The 20270-nt window shown below is 43.5% G+C and overlaps 1 long non-coding RNA gene across 1 annotated transcript; it reads right to left on the bottom strand.

Moving 5' to 3' along the window:
- Window positions 1-892: 892 nt before the first annotated feature.
- Window positions 893-11617, bottom strand: LOC309333778. Its single transcript, XR_014152686.1, has 3 exons — window positions 11490-11617; window positions 5600-5755; window positions 893-1729 (listed from the first exon to the last, which is right to left on the bottom strand). It is a non-coding gene; the product is annotated as an uncharacterized lncRNA (long non-coding RNA).
- Window positions 11618-20270: the final 8653 nt, after the last annotated feature.

Below are 20270 nucleotides of genomic sequence, written 5' to 3'. Positions count from 1 at the left end.
ATCACCAGTGTCGAAGCAATGATACTTCAACATCAACTTCACTGGACTGGTCATGTTGTTTGGAAGCTTGATTATCATCTTCCAAAGCAACTACTCCATTTCCAACTTAAGAATAGAAAGTGAAATACTGGTGGACAACAAAAGAGGCTTAATGATGCTCTCAAGGAGATTTTTTTTTTAAAATGCAGTATAAGCACAGACAACTGGCAAACACTGGCCTGCAAGCGCTCCAACTGGAGAACAGCCTTTACCAAAGGCGTCGTGGACTTTGAAGAAGCACAAAGTCAGGATGAAAGGGAAAAACAAGCTAAGAGAAAAGCACGGAAACCTATGTCCCCACTGTGGAAGGACGTGTGGATCCAGAATTGGCCTCCGCAGTCACTTATGGACACACCGTTCATGGAAGACAATCTTACTCAGCTATGAGTGATTGCCAAAGACTGCAGGCGGCAAAAACAGGAGGATTGGCAGGCCCTTGACGGACCACAATATGCAGATGGATGATACAGGCATGTTTTGAAACAGAAGCGATCACTAGCAGAAATGAGGTGACCAAAATGTCAGAACATTACAACTGAGTATATTTATTTCACTTAAGCCATTTATACACATAATGCTGTGTGAGAAAAGGGTGGGAAGGGGTCCTTCCTTATATTTAGTAGTGGAAGTGAGCAGGTACAAAGGTACTCCAATCAAGAGATTTACCCCACATAGACACACCTGTTTATTCTGCCACTGCCTCTTGAAATCCTTTGCAGCATGCTTTCAGTCTAAGAATACATGCTTCTTCCTGTGATTTGGCCTCTTACCTGCCACATTGGCAAGAATGCGCATGGACACCTCCTGAGTTGGGCCTCAGGGTCTGTTTCATTAACTGAAGGAACGTGCAGGCTTTACGGATCAGAACTTTATTCAGTTCTTGCTGTGCTCGCACAAGTCCGCTCTCAGTAAGCTGCGGTAAGGAGGAAGACCACCCTCGGCCCAATTTCTAGTCCCAATACTTCCTGTTCTCTTTATGGATCCTGAGTTAGTTCCATTTGCTCTTGATACAGGGCTGGTCAGCCCGAGGCATTTCGTTCCCTGAGGTGGAGCGGCAAATCAGCCCCATCCCTTCCAAGCCAAGATGTTTCTGCACACGAGGCAGAAAATTTCAGAAGAGCCATTTCCCCTCCACAGCAGTGAAAATGCAACAAAACCACACAAAGTATGATTATTAAATTAACTACCTACCTTTCACCCTAGGGCCCCAAGGCAAGTTACAACAATTAAAACACAATATTACAAACAGTTTGGAACAACTTACAATCACAAAAATAGGGTGGGTCCTAAAAAATGTAATCTTAGGTGTCAAAAGCTGAGGTAAAGAGCATTTGCCAAAAGCTGTATAAGGAAGATGCCAGATGAAGCACTGTGGGGAGTTCCACCGTTTAGGGGCTGCTCTCTCTCTGACCACTACCACCCCTGAACTTCTGAGGGTGGTGGGACTATAGAGGGCCCCCTCTGCTGAGGATGTGGGTAGAGAAAGAGGGGCGCTTTCAGGTATTTGGGGCCTGAGTTCCTTAGGGCTTTCAACAGCGGTCAGTTTGCTGCCTTGTCATGACCCTGACCCTAACAGGGCCAGCCCCCCAAAAGCCTGCAGTTTAACCTGACACACACAGCAAACACAGACCAGTGAGGGCAGCTCTCAGGATGTCATACAAGGAAATGCAAGCAGCTTTTCTCATCAAGCCTGAAAAATAGACAAAGATGTAATTGGAACAGACCTGTATTGCATGGAGCTAATGCATAAAAAAGGCATTCCGCTGCTGCCTCCACATACGCAAATGGCTTACATCTGAACTCCTAATCGCAGATGATAACCTTAGAAGGGGCCTCTGGAGTTTTCCAATCCAATTCCTGGATCAAAAGGCTCTCTGCACAATTTCCATATATGTATCTGATCTCAGCCCCAGTGCAGTAAACATTCCATGCAGTGAAGACGGACTCTGCCGCACATTTTGTGTCGAGGTTAATGGGAAAGTGCATCTTTATGATTCACACAGATTCACACTCCCAAAGACCCCTGTGCTGCTAATTCATTAATCATTGTATTGTGAGCTAAATTAATTTAACACTCCTCTACCGGGTGTGTACAGTTTTAAGCTTTGGTTTTAAGTTTTAAGTTTTTTAATCAAGGGCTGAATAGCAGCTTTGGGGATCCACCTTGAAAAGGTCATTGTCATTCACAAGCAGTTCTCAACATACCAAAACAGTGCTTTCCACTGGGCTGGTAGGGCATCAAGCTGTCAGAAGCAGGGTTAAAATGGAGCAAAAAGGTACAGAAAATGTCTGTCTTTGGACATCTGTCCAAATAACGTCTGTCTTTGGACATCACCACATAATACAGTTTCTCATGTTGTGAATGAAATTAGTTTCTCCATGAGCTCACAAGCTCCCCAATCCATCTCTAGCACAGCCATGAGAAGGAACTTTCTTTCTGTTTAACAACAGCTTGCCATATCATCTAATCTCCAGCTGTGGTTAATCTTTTGGCTTTTTTGAAGCAAGCAAACTTCAAACAGTGGTTAATAAAGCTGGCTTGTTTCAGCAAACCATTGTTAAGGCTAGAGATGTAAGAACACAGCAATTTCCATTCCTATCTGTATTTATCACAGTCATCACTGTCTCCCTTCCGCTGCAGTTTGGTTTCTGCCAAATGGTACATTATTCACCTCACTGTCCACTATTTAACTTAAATTACATAAGTTGTGTAACATGTAACTTACGCTAATTTCAATGTAAAGGAAACAACAACTTAATGTAAAAAAGACATTAATTATGTGTAGTCGAAACAAAATAAAAAAATTCCTTCCAGTAGCATCTTAGAGACCAACTAAGTTTGTTATTGGTATGAGCTTTCGTGTGCATGCACACTTCTTCAGATACACTGAAACAGAAGTCACCAGACCCTTATATATAGTGAGAGGGTGGGGAGGGGTATTACTCAGAAGGGTGGTGGGAATGGGTGATTGGCTGATAGGTGTGGTAAACCTGTTGATGACTGTTAATGACTGCAATTGGTCTTACAGGAATAAACCATAGTTTATCATGATGCCAACCATTGGCATACCCAAGTGAAGTGCTGAGATTATCCATCCACAGTTCATTTTGCTTGGTCCTAATAAAGGTATTACCCAATTGTGGACTTTGGAGATTTCCCACCCTAATGAATTAACATGAGTACCTTTGCTTTTGCAGGGATTATCAGGCATCCCTTTGCAAGGCCAAAAATAGATCACTGGTAAAATTTACCAGATACAAGTTTGGGAATCACTGCATTTCAATTCTTTTGTGAATTCAGCATCAAAATTGTAAAAGGGGGGGGGGAGTGCTTCTGAAATACTCTTTGCTCCCCGTTACAGTGACCGCTGAGGCAGACCTCTGAAGCATCACACACAAAAAGGAATCTCTGATGTGTTTGTTACTTGAACAGCATGATGAGTTTTCATCAACTGGAGTTTCATGGTGTCCGTAACCAATTCTGCCTTTTAGAGGTTGCACGCAAAGTGTGCATCAGCATCAGTGCCTATTCTCAATGGAAGGGAGTGACGCATCCCCACTGAATGTTTGGAGGTTTACAAGATCACCCGAGGCATGTTGCAAACAGCAAGGAGGGGCACTATCATCCCTGATGGGAAAACCAGGCCTTGGTGGACAGGCTGACTCCAACTACCACGTGAGTCAGAACGGATGACTAAAAGACAGCAACACACTGATGCAGGCAAAACAGTTACTAAGCAGCTGGTCCAGAATAGTTTCCACCTTCCAAAAGCCTAAATCCGGAAACCTTTGCAGTGCCAGAAATTTAGATGCTGACAACTGAACCTGCTGGAACCTATGCAAGGCAGAGCAAACAAGTGAGCAATGATAAAAATCAGTGAGTAAGACCAAGCCCAGACCAGCAGATTTAGTTTTTTGTATTATTTTTCCAGAATTGGTTACCAATATACACGCCAAGTCTGAACTACAGATAGGTAGCCGTGTTGGTCTGCCATAGTCAAAACAAAATAAAAAAAATCCTTCCAGTAGCACCTTAAAGACCAACTAAGTTAGTTCTTGGTATGAGCTTTCGTGTGCATGCAAGGAATCGTGTGCTACTGGAAGGAATTTTTTTATTTTGTTTTGACTATGGCAGACCAACACGGCTACCTATCTGTAACTGGAACTATGGAAGGCACCACATTGAGCCGCATGAAATGGAGGTATCTGAAGAAGTGTGCATGCACACGAAAGCTCATACCAAGAACTAACTTAGTTGGTCTTTAAGGTGCTACTGCAAGTCTGAACTGTTACTGCACTCCTCCTGCTCCTGGCTTTCTCACACTGCACCATTAAACTGGGCCCAGGCTTCTGAGCCGTTCGTCTGAAGAATCAAAGCACCATCATGCTCTGCTAAAATACAGTGGTACCTTGGTTCTCAAATGTAATCCGTTCCAGAAGCCCGTTCGACTTCCGAAAACTTTTGACAACCAAGGTGTGTTTGCAAACTGGAACACTCACTTCCGGGTTTGTGGCATATGGGAGCCAAAACGTCCGACTCACAAGGCGTTTGGGATCCAAAGTACGACTGCATCCCCGTTTGAAGATGGTCCCTAAAAACAACCAATGGTTTCCAGTATTCTGATTTTAAGGTGCGCCTTAAGACATCCAGAGTGGCATTCAATGGACCTAATTTAGCAGTGTTCATTAATTTCCCTGGGTCTACTCTGAGTAAAACTTTTTTTTTTTTTTTATAAATATTTATTAAGGTTTTTTAAAATATAAATGCACACATCAAACAATCTTACTTTTATAACAACAAATTCTTCACTTCTTTGGACTCCCTCACGTCCCCCTCTCCCATTTACATCATTAAAAAAAAAGAATTTTTCCAAACAAATTATCAACTTGTTTACAATCTCATGTCCACACATTCCAATATAATTTAACACTTTTTCCAATAAAGTTTTTATATTTTCTTTAGTCTCACTTATCATCAAATTTAAATCTAGTTTAGTGGTGGCCAGTTTTTTATAATCTAGCATCCTTCTTAACATTCAAACAAATTACAATGTTTTTGTAGATACATCTTGAATTTCTCCCAGTCTTCCTCCATCTTTTCTTCTCCCAGGTCTCGGATTCTGCCAGTCATCTCGGCCAGTTGCATATAGTCCATCAGCTGCATCTGCCACTCTTCCAGTGTGGGTAAATCTTGAGTTTTCCAATTTTTTGCGATGAGAATCTACTCTGAGTAAAACTTAGCTGACTACTATATCCAATGATTTCCTGTGGCTATTCAGAAAGAAACAATGCACTGAAATGGCCATTCAGTGTCCATCTTGCTAATACGGGCTAATACTTGCTAATACTTGCTAAAACAGAACCTGCCCCAAAACTTTGAGAGTTTTGGGGCGGGTTCTGTTTAATATAATTTAGTGTTTTTTATGCAGCAATTCATCATGGTAGGCATCATTATCTCCAGTGGGGAACTCCTACAGGGAGAATGTATGATCTGTATCACCCATGCGCAAATCATTTCAGACATTGCAATGGGAATGCAAAGAGCAGACCGCCTAGGTACCTGTGCATCCATTGTCAGTGATTCTCGTGTGGCGACCATTTTATTGTGGACACACACTAAGGTCATCATCACACATGAGGATTGAATCAGTTCCATTGCAAATGTCAAGCCAGCGTTGACCAAGATGTATATCTTCTGTGTCTTCTATTTCATCCTCTGCATGAATAATACGCCAGCCACATGAGAGCTATTTAAATGCATTTTTTTCACGATACACATGAAAATACCTTAAGAGCCAATCTGCACATTACACAGGAATGGAGAAGCAGCAGTATGAGTGACAGTCTGCTCCTATGGGTTTTCACTCAGGAAGAAGGTCCATTAATGGTGTTTACTTCCAAGTAAGTACGCATAGGTTTGTAGCCAGAGGTGTACCATTTCCCCTTTCTTCCAAGTAAGGGATGAACCGACTCTGAGCATTGGATTGAAATAAAATACATCAGAGTGAATTATGGGTTAAGATTCTGGTTTTTATTTCCTGGCCCAGATGCAGCTTATATTTATTATCAGATGTTGGTATGGCTTCAGAATGTTTCATTATACAACCTTAATCTTCCCCCCTGCCTGCACAAAAAGAGATTATCAGGGTTTGTTTCATGTATACTCAGATTGGATAATTGGGGTCTCTGAGTGTATATGGGGGGGGGGAATCTCTTTAAAGCTGCATGCAAGAGCAGTATTTGAGTGCTCAGAAGACCATAAATTCTGCTATTTTATTTCCATAATCAGTTTGACCTTGTAGTGAATGGGAGCAACATTTGAAGTTCCCTCAGATTGAAAGTGGGGGAGGGGGCAACCACTTGTGTAGATGAGTCGAAAGGGGCAGAAAATTGCTTTCCAAAATGTCCAGATGAAATAAATATGAGGTTTTGGTTTTTTTAAGCTTAGGAATGACTCTGAAAGTTGGCTTCCATCCCTATGACTTTACTGTGGCATTCAGCTTTGACCAAACTGTCAGATACAGCAGGCACTCATGAGCACATCCTCTTGTTGTCAACTGCTGCCATTTTCCTACTACATGGGGATTTTAAAAGCTCATGGGCCAGATCTGAGACTGCTCTTCTGGGACACATTAATGGCAATACAATTCATTTTTGCCCTTGGCTAACCATTTCAATATGCGAACAATTGCATGCTATTTGCAGGAATTCCTTGCGACTGAAGGAGTGAGTGCCATTTCACCGTGTATTTAATGAGAAGGCATAGATACAATCTTTTGCAGGTAACACTGGTTATTTTTCCCTCACTTTCCTCACTCTGCATTAAGGTGACATCTGCTGGGAGATGTGGGTATGAAAGGTACTCATTCACGTTCTGTTGAGATGCCTGTCTCTAGAGATTCCCTAGAGATGCTTGCTTGCTGGTCAAGCAAGCATTTCTTGACCATTGTTGTATAAAATGGCAGTCCCAACGTCTACTCGGATGGAGAACAATACAGCTGGAGTTGCTTGTGCCTTTCCCCATTCTTGTTGATGGCAGGCAACTATGTATCCATAGGAGATATTTCTCTGCCATTTGATCAAACGATGAGCCATACTTTCCTACATCCTTTAAGGCAAAAGCAGCATCAAACTTCTTCAGCAGAAGACAAATGCTTCAACTATTGACCTGGGACTATCTGTATTTTCTGGTACCTGCCCCTGGTAAATTGTGTCCCCTAGTGTAGTTTGTGTTTGGGGGAAGAATTTGACATTTTTAATCCTTTAACTGTGGCTCATGTGTGAATGCATGTACTAGAGTTGCCATTTATGGGGGTTTTGGTTCTCTCCTCAGCGCCTCTAGAGCTACAGTTAAATCTCTGAGTGCTAACCCCAGTGTACAGACATATTAAAAAGTGCACACGAATGAACACCAATGCCATGTTGTTGAGCTTTAGAATTGGGAAAACTCCACAAACACACACACAGAGGAAGAGAAATAACACAATATTTTACTCTCTCTACAAACATCCCTTTGACTTTTGGCTAGGAATCCTAAATAAAGTGGGGCCTTCCTACTTCATCTGCTTCCTTTTCCCCAAAGCTTGTCTTTCAACAGCAGCAAGGAGGAGGAGAAGAAATGCTCCTTATTTACAGTGGTACCCCGGGTTAAGAACTTAATTCGTTCTGGAGGTCCATTCTTAACCTGAAATTGTTCTTAACCTGAGGTACCACTTTAGCTAATGGGGCCTCCCGGTGCTGCCATGCCGCCGCCACTCAATTTCTGTTCTCATCCTGAAGTAAAGTTCTTAACCCGAGGTAGTATTTCTGGGTTAGCGGAGTCTGTAACCTGAAGCGTCTGTAACCTGAAGTGCCTGTAACCCAAGATACCACTGTATTTATTTATTTATTGCAGTTACATTGCACCATTCCTCCAAGGATGTCAAAGTAACACACACACCCCTACTCATTTTATCTTCAGAACAACCCAGTGAGTAGGTTAGTCTAAGAGACAGAATGACTGACCCAAGGTGAGTGGGTGAGCCTTACAGCTGAGTGGGGATTTGAACCCTGGTCTCCCGGGTGCTAGTCCAAGACTCTAACCAGGACCCCACACTTGATCCACCACACTGGCTTCATGAGGCCCCAAAACTTTATGAGCCAGAAGTCCTCAGTAAGATATTTGGGATCTTAATTTTTGGCTGGGCTTCCACTCCTTGCTAAGTGCACATTTACATGGAGCAGCTAGTGAGATTCATTGGGAATAAGCATCTTTTTGCTTTCATGCCATGTGGCAAGACCCAGGCTGTGGCTAACTTGAGTCTTCCTTGGTTGTTCAAACGTAAAATATCAGAATGCTGCTTCCACTCTGTTCCCCCAATGCCTGCCAAATTAAATAGTTCATTGTTGCTGAATGTGCTTGAGTTGCAGCTATTCTGAGTCTTATAATAAGAGCAACAGATCACCTGTGGAATTCAAGCATTACATTGAACATCCTTAAGTTCGGAAAACTGCCAGGAATGGGAGCTAACAGCTCTGGCCTCAGAAGCCTACAGCAAAGGGGCTGACTGCATATGAAATGACACAGGGCCCAGCAAATGTGGGGAGAAGGACAATTGAGGAAGACATTTTGAAAGGCTAGTCCATGCATTAGGCAGCTGCCTCAAACAGCTGGCGTTGGCTGTCATGAAAGGGCAGGAGAATGTGAGTTACTTAATTTATTGTTGCTTATTTATACTCCTGGGGGTGAGGGGTAGCAAGGCTTTGTGGGGTTTGTGCCACAAGTGCCAAAATCACTTGGCTGGCCTTAGCTACTCTTAGAAAGTAAGAAAAGCTCTGTTGGGCCAATCAAAGACCAATCTCAGGCATAGGTAAACAGATGTTTTGGGACTACAACTCCCATCATCCCTAGCTAACAGGACCAGTGGTCGGGGATGATGGGAGTTGTAGTCCCAAAACATCTGGAGGGCCGAGTTTGCCTATGCTTGACCTATCTAGTCCATCACTATGTGCCAAATGCTCACAAGCAGGTCCTATTCACCTTGGGGTTGAAGGTGGAAATGATATGCTATTCTACCTCAGCCAGCAAAATGTCTTAGGCCAGCCTGCCTCCCATTTCCCATAGCATCCAACCAGAGCCTTTTGGAAAGGCCACTAGCAGGACTGTCTTCTGCTGCTGCTATTCTCCAGTGAAATCCTGCCTCTGAACTTGGAGTCGACAGAGCCACCATTCCATGACTAACACCCATATTCTCCATATGGGGAAAGCTACACCTGTTCCATTTCTGTCTTTCGTGAACCTGTTAACAGCCTAGAAGCCTTGCCCCTCAAAGAGCTGTGAGTTGGATAAATCCAGTTCCTCCTTGTCCCATTCCCAATTCTGAAGCAGCTGTCTTAAACACTTTTGCCACGGTGATTTGGGATAAATACGCTCAGACCAGCCCATTAAATGTGCCGTGATGCCCGTGACTCAGCGTCTTTGGAGCAAAATGCTTCCCAGGGCTACTCCTCGGGTGGGGCATTTACGCACCATCCCTTGCTCAGAGCTGTACCCAACGACAGGATCTACCCTGTGCTTTTTAATTAAGTAACTGCTAAGATGCAGGCAGCCTCTCATCAGCATCTCCTCCTCAAGAAGGAGCGCCAGCGTGCCAATGATTATAAGCCCCTTAAGGAGAATGTGTCAGTGGCGTAGCGTGGGGGGTGCAGGGGGGGCCGGCCGCACCGGGCGCAACATCTGGGGTTAGGGCAAATCCACGGGTTAGGGGGCGCAAATCCACGGGTTGGGGGCGCAAATCCATGGGTTAGGGGGCGCAAATTACTTGCCTTGCCCCGGGTGCTGACAACCCACGCTACGCCACTGGAATGTGTTCCCCTTCAGGACTTATAATCATTTTTACAGTGGCGCTTGTAGACTCTTGCACTTTAATGAAACTATAAGCACAATTACTCTGCCTGACAGTGGACAGGGCATCGTGCTTCAAAAGCAGTAGAGCAGGTACACTAACGCTTCAGGGAAATAATCAGCTTCCTCTCGCTCATTCCACGTCTCTTGGAGCACGACCCAAAGTTAAGAATTAGATGTTTGGAAGCAATGCAGAAGTCACACTTGCCCTTGTGTTTTAAAGCACAAAATGGAGGAGGGGCATATCCCTATCCTTTACTCTCTTTGCATCCCCTTCTCCCAGCCTGGCAATCTGCTCCCAGTGAGCTGTGGGGAAAGCCAAACTTTAGTCCTGTCGGAAGATTCAAGAACCCTGCTGCTCCTTATTCAGGTGTGCTAAGAACCCAGCTGCCTGCCTTGCCATGGGCTGCCCTCTCCCAATTTACATTTGCCATTCAGAAAATTACTCCCAGATGCGGAGTGAACTGCTTGACACGTCCATCCCAGCCCCGTGTGTAACTGCAGAATGTTGTGTGCTTGGCCAATCTACGTGGCTGGTGAGAACTAATAAGACGTGTTGTTGCCGACATCTGTGGCGATGACAAAACCCATTAAAAGGCATGGCGCATTGTGGAGTTTTGTAAGCTGAACGCTTCCTGTGTCAAGGAGTTTTATTGTATTCACTATTCAGCAGAGGGAGAGGCACAGGTAAGAAGGGATGAATGTGCTGGGTTGGGCACCACTGAGGGGTAGAATCAGACTCTGGAGAATTAAAGAGTGCTAATGAACGGCCGCTTTGTGCTCCGAGGTGGGGAGGTGCTGTTCCTCCTTTGTGATGTTGGGCTCTGTGTGTGTGTGTGTAAGGTGTAAGTTGACCACGCCCACTTTGCATCATTCATACCCACCACTGGCCTTACGGCCCTCCAAGGGTTGTTCAACAGGTAATGTGGCCCTTGGACCAAAAATGGTTAGCTGCTCTTGGGTTAAGCCAAAACCTTCATGACCTGTCATTCTTTTAAAAAAGGAAAACTTTGATAAAGAAAACAGAAGACCTATCTTCTCCTAAAGTTAAGTCTGCCTTCCCTTGTTTCATGAGCCAGTACAATGTTCGACTAGAGCCAGAGGGGCATGGATTCAAATTCCCACTCACCTTACTATCTGAAGAAGTGTGCACCTATCTGAAGAAGTGTGCATGCACACGAAAGCTCATACCAAGAACTGACTTAGTTGATCTTTAAGGTGCTACTGGAAGGAATTTGTTTTGTTTTGACTATGGCAGACCAACACGGCTACCTATCTGTCACCTTACTGGGTGACCTTTGGGCAAGCCACACTCTCTCTACCTCACAGGGTTGTTGTTGGGATAAAAGGTTAGAGGGGACAGATCATGTACGCTGCCTTGAATTCTTTGGAAGAAAGGCAGGATGTAGATGTAACAAAGAAGATTTCGGGGATAGGGAGAGGGACAGTCCAAACTGAGTACATAGATGATGGGGGTGTTGACTCCTTCACTCCTCCGCTGCAGTCAAAATGGAAATCCCACCCACCCTCAGCTATTGCCCGAAGAGGAACAAACAACATGCCTCACCTGGAATGTGACACGTGTTAAGGGGTTTCTAATGGTCCCTTAGATAAGGAAACAAGATCCAGATACCTGGAATTCCTCCTGAAGCAAAGAAGAGAAAAGCTTCATACAGACAGCATACGAAAGTAGCCTGCTATGCTAAGGCAAAGCACAAGGAAATGTATTTGAGCATGCTCGCATTTAGCTGTCAGGTGCTTTCCACCATTCCTTTCCCATCAATGTTAATTACCAGGGCATTTGCATTTAAAAGAAAGTTGCTGTCCTTCGCAGAAATTCTGCCCCTCCCACCTTATTCATGCAGCAGCACCAGAAGCCAGAATGTTGTACACAGTCTTGCATTTGGCCCCATTGGAGGGTGGAGGTGTGGATTAGGAAAGGTTCACTGCTGGGCGCAACGAGATATACTGGCATCCAGAATGTCCCCCCCACAAAAATGCTTTGGCATGTCACCTTTGTCCAGATTTATATAAAATAAAATAAAAAGCCTAAAACATAATCATCACAAAAAACAATTATGAGACACAGAGGTGCCAGAGACATCAGTAATACATGCCAGACTTTTTATACAATAGAAATTAATAACAAGCCTATAAAAATAAGGACACAATTGCCATGGAAACCCCTTATTTTCCAGTGGGATGAGATGCTTTTCCAGATAACCTTAGTTTGTAAAGTTCTGTGCACAGTCCTACTTTTTTTTATTTACTTTTTAAAAAATCCACAGCCATTATTCACAGAAACAACAAACTCATACCAAACAGAAATAAATTCGTCCCTACTTGTTGGACCTCTAGAGGTTTTCAGTTTATATGTCAATTGTTCTAGTACAGCTGATTCCCATACCTTCATGTAACAGTTTTGCATTTTAATTCCCCCCCCCTTAATTTTAAAATTGTTTAAAAAAATAAAGTAATAAAATACAGAGCATACTCACCAAAAATAAAGTTCCTTTGTGGAATGGTATAAACATTTTTTAAACAGCTTTTGAGAGTTTTACAGGAACAGCAACCCACCCCACCCCACTTCCCATGTATGCAGTTGGTGAGACAGTTAATAACCCATCCCACTGGAAAATATGGTGAACCCAGTGTCCTTCAGCTGTTGGACTACATCCCCCATCAACCCTGACCATTGGCTGGCTGAAGCTGATGGAGCTGGAGTCCATCACCATCTAGAGGGCCACATGGTGTTGATGGTACAGAGCAGGGATGGAAAACCTGTGGTCCACTAGGTGTTGCCAGAGTGCGATTCCCACCATCCATGGTTCTGGGGCTGTTGGGAGTTGGTGTCCAACAACAACATCTGGAGGGCCGCAGGTGAGTTGTGCAAGCAGGAGGAACCTGGCTTCGAGTTCAAAGATATATTCCAGTCTCTTCCTACTTGGCGCCTTCCAGACATTTTGAACTGTGGTGTCCCTCAACCCCAGCCAGAAGGCTGAGCTATAGCTTTAAGAAACCAGTGGCAAAATAAATGACACACATACACACATCATTGTGCAATGTCCAGTGGGACTTAGTATACTAATCTCCCCCCACTCTTTAATCTTTGCCTCTTGCCTGGAACCTTGCAGCGAAAGGGCAATCCCGAGAGGCAAAGGGACGGGTAATTGCTGCGAAGAATGCAACCTCCCTGACGTGTTGTCGGGAAGATCTTCTCAATGGCTGCTTCCAAAGGTCAAAGAGAACAAGGATACCTGCAGGCCGCAGGAAGGAGACGGAGAACATCCACTTCCCAAGGCTGCTTGCTCAGCAGCCGCTGCATTGCAGCTTATTCTGGTCAAGGGGGGGGGCAGGATACCATCGAAGCTGAGTTAATAATGCTAAAAGGCAGCGTCAGACTTCCTGCCCCGATAGAGATGTTTTATTTGGTAAGGCAAAAACCCAGGGCTGATTCACACACACATATATCACATGATGTCACATCACTCGATGACTTGCAGCTGAGTGTGCAAACTGTCTTTGTTGAAGAAACATTGTGGGTAAAGGTGAGAGCTGCGCTGCTCAGGAATGGCTTCTTTCAGGCACTTGAGGGTGCAGTCGCCAAGTGGTGATAAACAGCCAGATGGCTCTTATTGATGAGGATGAATAATGCTTGCTATTTTCCGCTTCACGTATTATTATCTCAGTGATCCTGGCAGTGTTATACAACAAGCATCAGGAATGGCAGGCCCAGCAGCCAGAGGTGGCCCTCCAGAACTCTTCTATCAGGCCCTTCGGCCGCTCTGACCCTTCCCACGCCACACCCCTTGCCACCCCTGAACTAACATCTCCTCAGCTGTTGACCTGGCTGAAATAATGTGATTGTGGAGGACAGGAAGTGGTGTGTGGCATGACCTCTGACCTTTCCGTGACTGGAATGTAACTTCCTGTGGAAGGGGAAAAGCCATGTCCACTGCTCCACACACATCACTGGCATGTGGCTCCCTAAATGTTCCCCACGGGACAAAGTGGTCCTTGAGGTGAGGTGAAAAAGATTTTCCATCTGATATGTAAGAAGGGCACTGCATTTTCCTTAAGGGCTTCCTTCTTTCCCAGTTGCACAAGCATACTGTTTGGAATTGTAGGAAGGAGCATCCTAGGCTAAGAGACCTGGGTTCGAATCCCCGTTCTGCCATGAAATTCACTGTGTGGCATCTAACTGAACAATAAATAAAATACACTCTGACACCATACATTGTAGATTCAGGTTGGTAGCCATGTTGGTCTGACGCAGTCGAAATAAATTTAAAAAATTAAAAAATTGTCCAGTAGCACCTTAGAGACCAACTAAGTTTGTTCTGGTATAAGCTTTCATATCTGAAGATGTGTGCATGCACACAAAAGCTTATACAGTGGTACCTTGGATTAAGTACTTAATTCGTTCCGGAGGTCTGTTCTTAACCTGAAACTGTTCTTAACCTGAAGCACCACTTTAGCTAATGGGGCCACCTACTGCTGCCGCGCCGCCGGAGCATGATTTCTGTTCTCATTCTGAAGCAAAGTTCTTAACCCGAGGTAATATTTCTGGGTTAGCGGAGTCTGTAACCTGAAACGTATGTAACCTGAAGCGTATGTAACCCAAGGTACCTCTGTACCAGAACAAACTTAGTTGGTCTCTAAGGTGCTATTGGACAATTTTGTAATTTTTTTATTTATTTCGACCATACATTGTGCTTGGGTTGCTAAACCCAGGGTTGTATCTAATGCTAGTTCCACTCAGAGTAGACCTGTTAAAGTTAACAGACTAATGTAGGTTCGTTAATTTCAGTGGGTCTACTCTGAGTGGGACCTAACTGAATGTAAGCCACCTGGTCATGGAATGGTGATGCACAAGGAATCAAGGGATATTGCAACGGCCTGTAGCTTTTGACCTGTCCATAGAAGCAGTGCTTGTGTGGCAATGAAATACCTGAAGCAGAGTCCAAGTCGTCTCCCATTCCTTCCCCTGCTATGGTCAAAGATTTTGAAGGTTTTGCCACATGATTTCTGTCATTTTTGTCTTCATCTACCACCACCACCACCACCCCAACTGCTACATGCCAGGGTTGCATGACTACTAGGCATCAGAAGAATGCTCCTCTAGCTCCTCACAAACTCAGTTTCGTAGTGGTGGTTGATGCAATATCACTCTTGTCACTGTCTCTGACCACTTCATAAGGAGACAAACATTCAAATACAAGGACTTCTGAGGCAATTTGATGGAAAGGAGGATAAACTATTCCACTGGATACAGATAGGTAGCCGTGTTGGTCTGCCATGGTCAAAACAAAATAAAAAAATTCCTTCCAGTAGCACCTTAAAGACCAACTGAGTTAGTTCTAGGTATGAGCTTTCGTGTGCATGCACACTTCTTCAGATACACTGAAACAGAAGTCACCGGACCTTTCTATATAGTGAGAAGGTGGGGAGGGGTATTACTCAGAAGGGTGGTGGGAATGGGTGATTGGCAGATAGCTGCGATGAGCCTGTTCCACTGGAGACTTCTCTGCACAGCTGAAGGACATGGCAGAATAAGCCAGCCAAAGCATACAATGGTCTTGCAACTATGAGGTAATTAAATGAGTTTAACAATTAGAATGAAGGTTAATTGAATTATGGAAGTTAAAAGGGAAAGTTAATTATGGAGTGCAAGAGGCAGAATGATCAAAGCAGCTTTTCCCAGGGTTTTGTAAAGTTTTATTACCCTCTGCTTCAGTCGTACCAAAACTTTTCCCTGCTGAATTGTTATTTGTCAGCAGGGTTAACAATTAATTTTAATTTTTATATTTAGAGCCTTGTTATATTCATATTGTCCCTTGTATTTCTGATATTTTTTATGATCTGTGATATTGTGTGTGTTGATGCTGGTCCTTTGTCTTAAGGAATATTAAAACACCTGAAAAGATGGCCTGAGAATGAAAACAAAAAAAAAAAAAAAAAAATTTCCCTGCTGAAGCTCAAACCGACTGCTTCTTTCTCTAGGGTGGTAGAGACAGGAAGAGGTGGAGCTTCAGAGATATCCCAGGTTCCTCTTCTGAATTTTCAGCTCTGCAGACAGCAAATTAGAAAAGGGGGAAAAATGTGGCTGTTTGGTGCTAGATGCCTGCATGCAAGTCTCCCCCATGTGGTTAAACCACAACTTTCAAGTCTGGACATCTTCCAAGCATTCTTCATGTGGTTAGACCATGATGAGGGCTATTTTGGGTACAAATGCAAGCCCATGTCAGAATGACCCTCGGGGTCCCTTCCAACACCACAATTCTATGATTCTATGTTCTGAACTGTTCATTAGTATGGTATTTTGTAATGTATGCCAATCTTTTTACTCCAGCCTCTGACATCCCCAATAACCACTTCCCTAAGGAAGAGGAACCTTCCCCTCTTCCTAGGAGCAGAGTGTTTGAAGTGCACACTGAGCCCTGCCTAGCCTTTATAAGCCATGTCCCCATATTTGTCTGCAACTTTGTTTTCATTTTAATTGAAAATATGAATATCCTAGATAAGCTGTACTGTGGGATTTCCTTTATTAACTAGGGATCCACATATATCTGTGTACCCTCACATACACATTGATTCTAGGCTACTGCCCGTTATGTAGCAGTGTTATTAAAAGTCCAGCATCATATTAGGGAGAAGATCCTACTGGTGTTCCACAAATTTGCTTCAGTTCTTTAAGGGAAGTGCTGGTTATTTAGTCATATTGCTTTCTCGAGCTATTCAATCTGCTGCTTTACTGACTAAAGCAGCCACTTGAGGAGGACCACTATTAATATTTCTGCAATGTTCAAGAAAATGGAAACTGAAATGTCTCTCTCTTCTATTATGGAGCATTTCCTACAGGGCGCCATTTGCAATCTTGCAGCTGCATGGCCAAAGGATCCAGTGGAAGTCCTGCTACAAAGGTGGAGTGCAAGACATGCCCCCTCCATGATAAGTAGGCTTACCACAGATATGCCAGCAGAACACTGTCAGGGCAGCCGTTCTGTCAGTGAAGATATGTGGGTGAAGCAGCCAAAATGGGGTTGAGTCATGGAGGTGGCAAGGGGATAAAGACAGGGGAGGAATTCAATTCAGTTCACATTTAAAGGCGAACCTAACTAATTTGCCCTTTCTGAAACAACCCAACAAGACAAGGCTGTCCTTCAAAATCTGCATTTCTCTGAATCTTACCATGCCCATTTATGTATATAAACAAGTGGATATACTGGAGGTAAAGTGCCCATCAAAATTCAAATATTAGTGAAAATAGCATGCAAAAAATGCCTTTTTTAAGAGGAAATTACCTTCCAAAAATATGTTTATCATGCAAAATTGCACACAAAGTATTACAAGAAATGTGCTCTAAAATGTGAGCAAATTTTCATGAGGACTTATTTTAAAAAAAATCACACACTGATGTGAAAATGTGGAGGACTGACCTTAAGGTTGGAAAAACGAGAAACTGAAAGGAACTAAAATGGGTAGTTTGCCCACCTCTACACAGGGGAGGAGCACAGCTAAATCCTACACTCCTCCAAACCACGGCCATGTGTCCCCATGAGAAGCAGAACTTCGCCGCAGTCCCAGATCCCACACAAAGCATTGGCCTCCCATTGACCAGCGTATTTGCTAGGCCTGCTTTAACAGGGAGTGTCAGGGAGCTTGCTCGGCTGGGCACCTCTAGCTGGTGCCTGTTTTCTCTGTGTTCCTTGCATGCTGCTGAAATGCCAAACACAACCCTGACTCAACTTGCACTGGTTGGCTGTCTCCATATGGATAATTTGGGCATTATCACCAGCACAATCCCTGATGGGGGGGCTCGTAGTATTTCCACAGCTGCTGGGGGATATACCTGCTGTTTTAAATGCCATTTTTAAATTCTTCCAGCTGTGTGTTCTCCACTCTCTTCCCAGTCTGAACACGCATTGCATACGATGGCTGGTTGGCCAGTGTAGTGGTGATGGCATGGTTGGTACAGAGAACTGCTTTGCCATTAAATATATATATATATATATATTACATGCATTTAATTTGCAGTTCTGTGTTGGGAATGCGTCGCTGGAATTAGTTACTCCAACATAGGAATATCACAACATAGGAAGCAGCCTTTGGTTCATCCAGTAAAATGTTGCCTTAACTGATGGGCAATGGCTGTCCTGGTTTCGGTTCAGGGACATTCCAAGCTCCAACTGCAGATGCCGGGAATTGAATCAGGAACTTTCTGTATGCAAAGCAGATGTTCTACCACTGAGCTGCAGACCTTCCTCCCATAACGGAGAACACTAATGGCTATTCCCATCCAGTTTATCATTCCCTTTTTTATTATTGGTGCGAAATCAACTCAAAAATCTTCATTTTCTGATGCATTAGAATTCTTACATAACCTTAACCAGAAGTGAAGCAACTGTCACAAATATTAATCTTAACTTTGTGACTGCTAAGCACTTCCAACAGTTTGTTCTGATATTGCATTGCTACGTCTACGGAGCAAAAGGAAGTCCTTCAAATGCTTCTCTTCTGAGATTGGGGCGGGGGAGGTTGGCTCTGAAACTGTCCTTCTGGCATTTCTTTTCAATTCCTCATGAAGCGAAAGGAATTCACTTCGATATTTGTGTGACTGACAAGCTTTTGTGGAACCTCATGAAACCATTTCGTAAGGATGTTCCCTATTCTGCCTTTCAGGGAACTCAAAACTTTTGGGTCTTCTTTTCCCTTCGAGGAGGTAACCCTGAAAACAGAAGTGTTGTATCTGATTAAGTACAGGCACATTCAATTTCTCAAATGCGAAGAGAACCTCCCCTTTTGAGGGGGGACTGTACCTCTGGAATCAGACACATAGGTTTGTATGAGCAAAATAAAAGTACATATCTAGAAGTACGTATAGACATAATTGTATTTCAAAAACAATACATACTAAGCAATGTTTTGCAAAGATCAGTTTTTGCAGTAAATTGCACCACCTTGAAAAGTGAATAATCCACAAAGTGTAGTAATAATAATAATAATAATAATAATAATAATAATAATAATAATAATATTTTTTAATTTATACCCCACCCATCTGGCTGGGTTTCCCCAGCCACTCTGGGCAGCTTCCAACAGAGTATTAAAATACAATAGTCTATTAAACATTAAAAGCTTCCCTAAACTCTAGCTGCAAATATGTTCCTGCTGTGGAATAGACAAATATCAGTTATAAATTGAATTTCAACATGTTGGCACCTGTTTTGAGGAGACGGCCAGGGGGAATCCAGTAACAATACTTTTTCATTGATATTCTTGAGCAGCTTCCCATAATTGCCTTTTTCCTTCAGTAGAAGGAGATGGGCCATCTTGTCTAGTGATGACCGATTATGGGAATGACTTGTCATCACTGCTGGTGTTTGACAGATTGGCAATACATTTTGTATTTGCAGGCTGAATAGTGCAGCTATTACTGACAGGCCTGCATATCCCATAACTGTTGGAGTTAGGCTGCACAGAGCTGCAGTTACCAACAGGCCAGAAACTGCCCTTGGAATTAAGTTTCATCAGCTACTGACAGAGCTGGAGTTTCCATAACTTTCCTGAATTAAGTTGCATGGTGCCGTAATTAGTGGTATGGAAGGAATTTCCCTGAGAATGAGGTTTCTACTCTTGCAGTCAGGACAGACGTTTTCCTGAACAGACTTGCCAGAGAAAGCTAATGTGTTGTGTTACACCTGTGACCCTGTAGAGCTACGTGGAGTGATGGAATTGGAAACAAATTTATGAGTTGTTTTGCGGCAACAGAGCAGCAACAGAGTCAGTGACTGCCTCTGTTGGGGAAGACTGACACTTAGTTCTTCACCTCAAACACTGGCCAACGTTATTTATCCGAGACCCTTGTCAGGTGTGTCACCACTTTCTCATGCCGTTCCCATTCTTTCTCCCTTCCTCTGCATGAATTCAGTTTCTATATACTCTCTGTGCTTCTTAAATGATTGTGAAATGATACTTCCTGAAGACTTAAGGTTTCTGTTTATGGTCTGCACATGATTTAAACATTGGTTCTTCCATTGTACATGCAACTCATTCTGCTGCCTTTTGTCACAGAGTTCATACTTTGTATTACAGGCAGCTCTCAACTTATGCAAGAGTTACACTCCAGGGTTAGTCTGTAAAGCCAAAATCACATATAGTTAATACATGTTGGGTTCAAAGGCAGGTGGGATTGTCAAAGTATTTTTTGACAGGCACCTGCCTCCTCCTCCTCCTCCTTCTTCTTCTTCTTCTTCTTCTTCTTATTATTATTATTATTATTATCAAGTGTGTAAAGCTGAACGTGCACAAGTTAAATGCACATAAGTTGTGCGTCACCTGTATTTTG

The sequence above is a fragment of the Podarcis erhardii genome (assembly GCF_964252035.2).
Source record: "Podarcis erhardii genome assembly, chromosome: 2".
NCBI lineage: Eukaryota > Metazoa > Chordata > Lepidosauria > Squamata > Lacertidae > Podarcis > Podarcis erhardii.
This window is presented reverse-complemented; position numbering and strand designations above follow the sequence as displayed.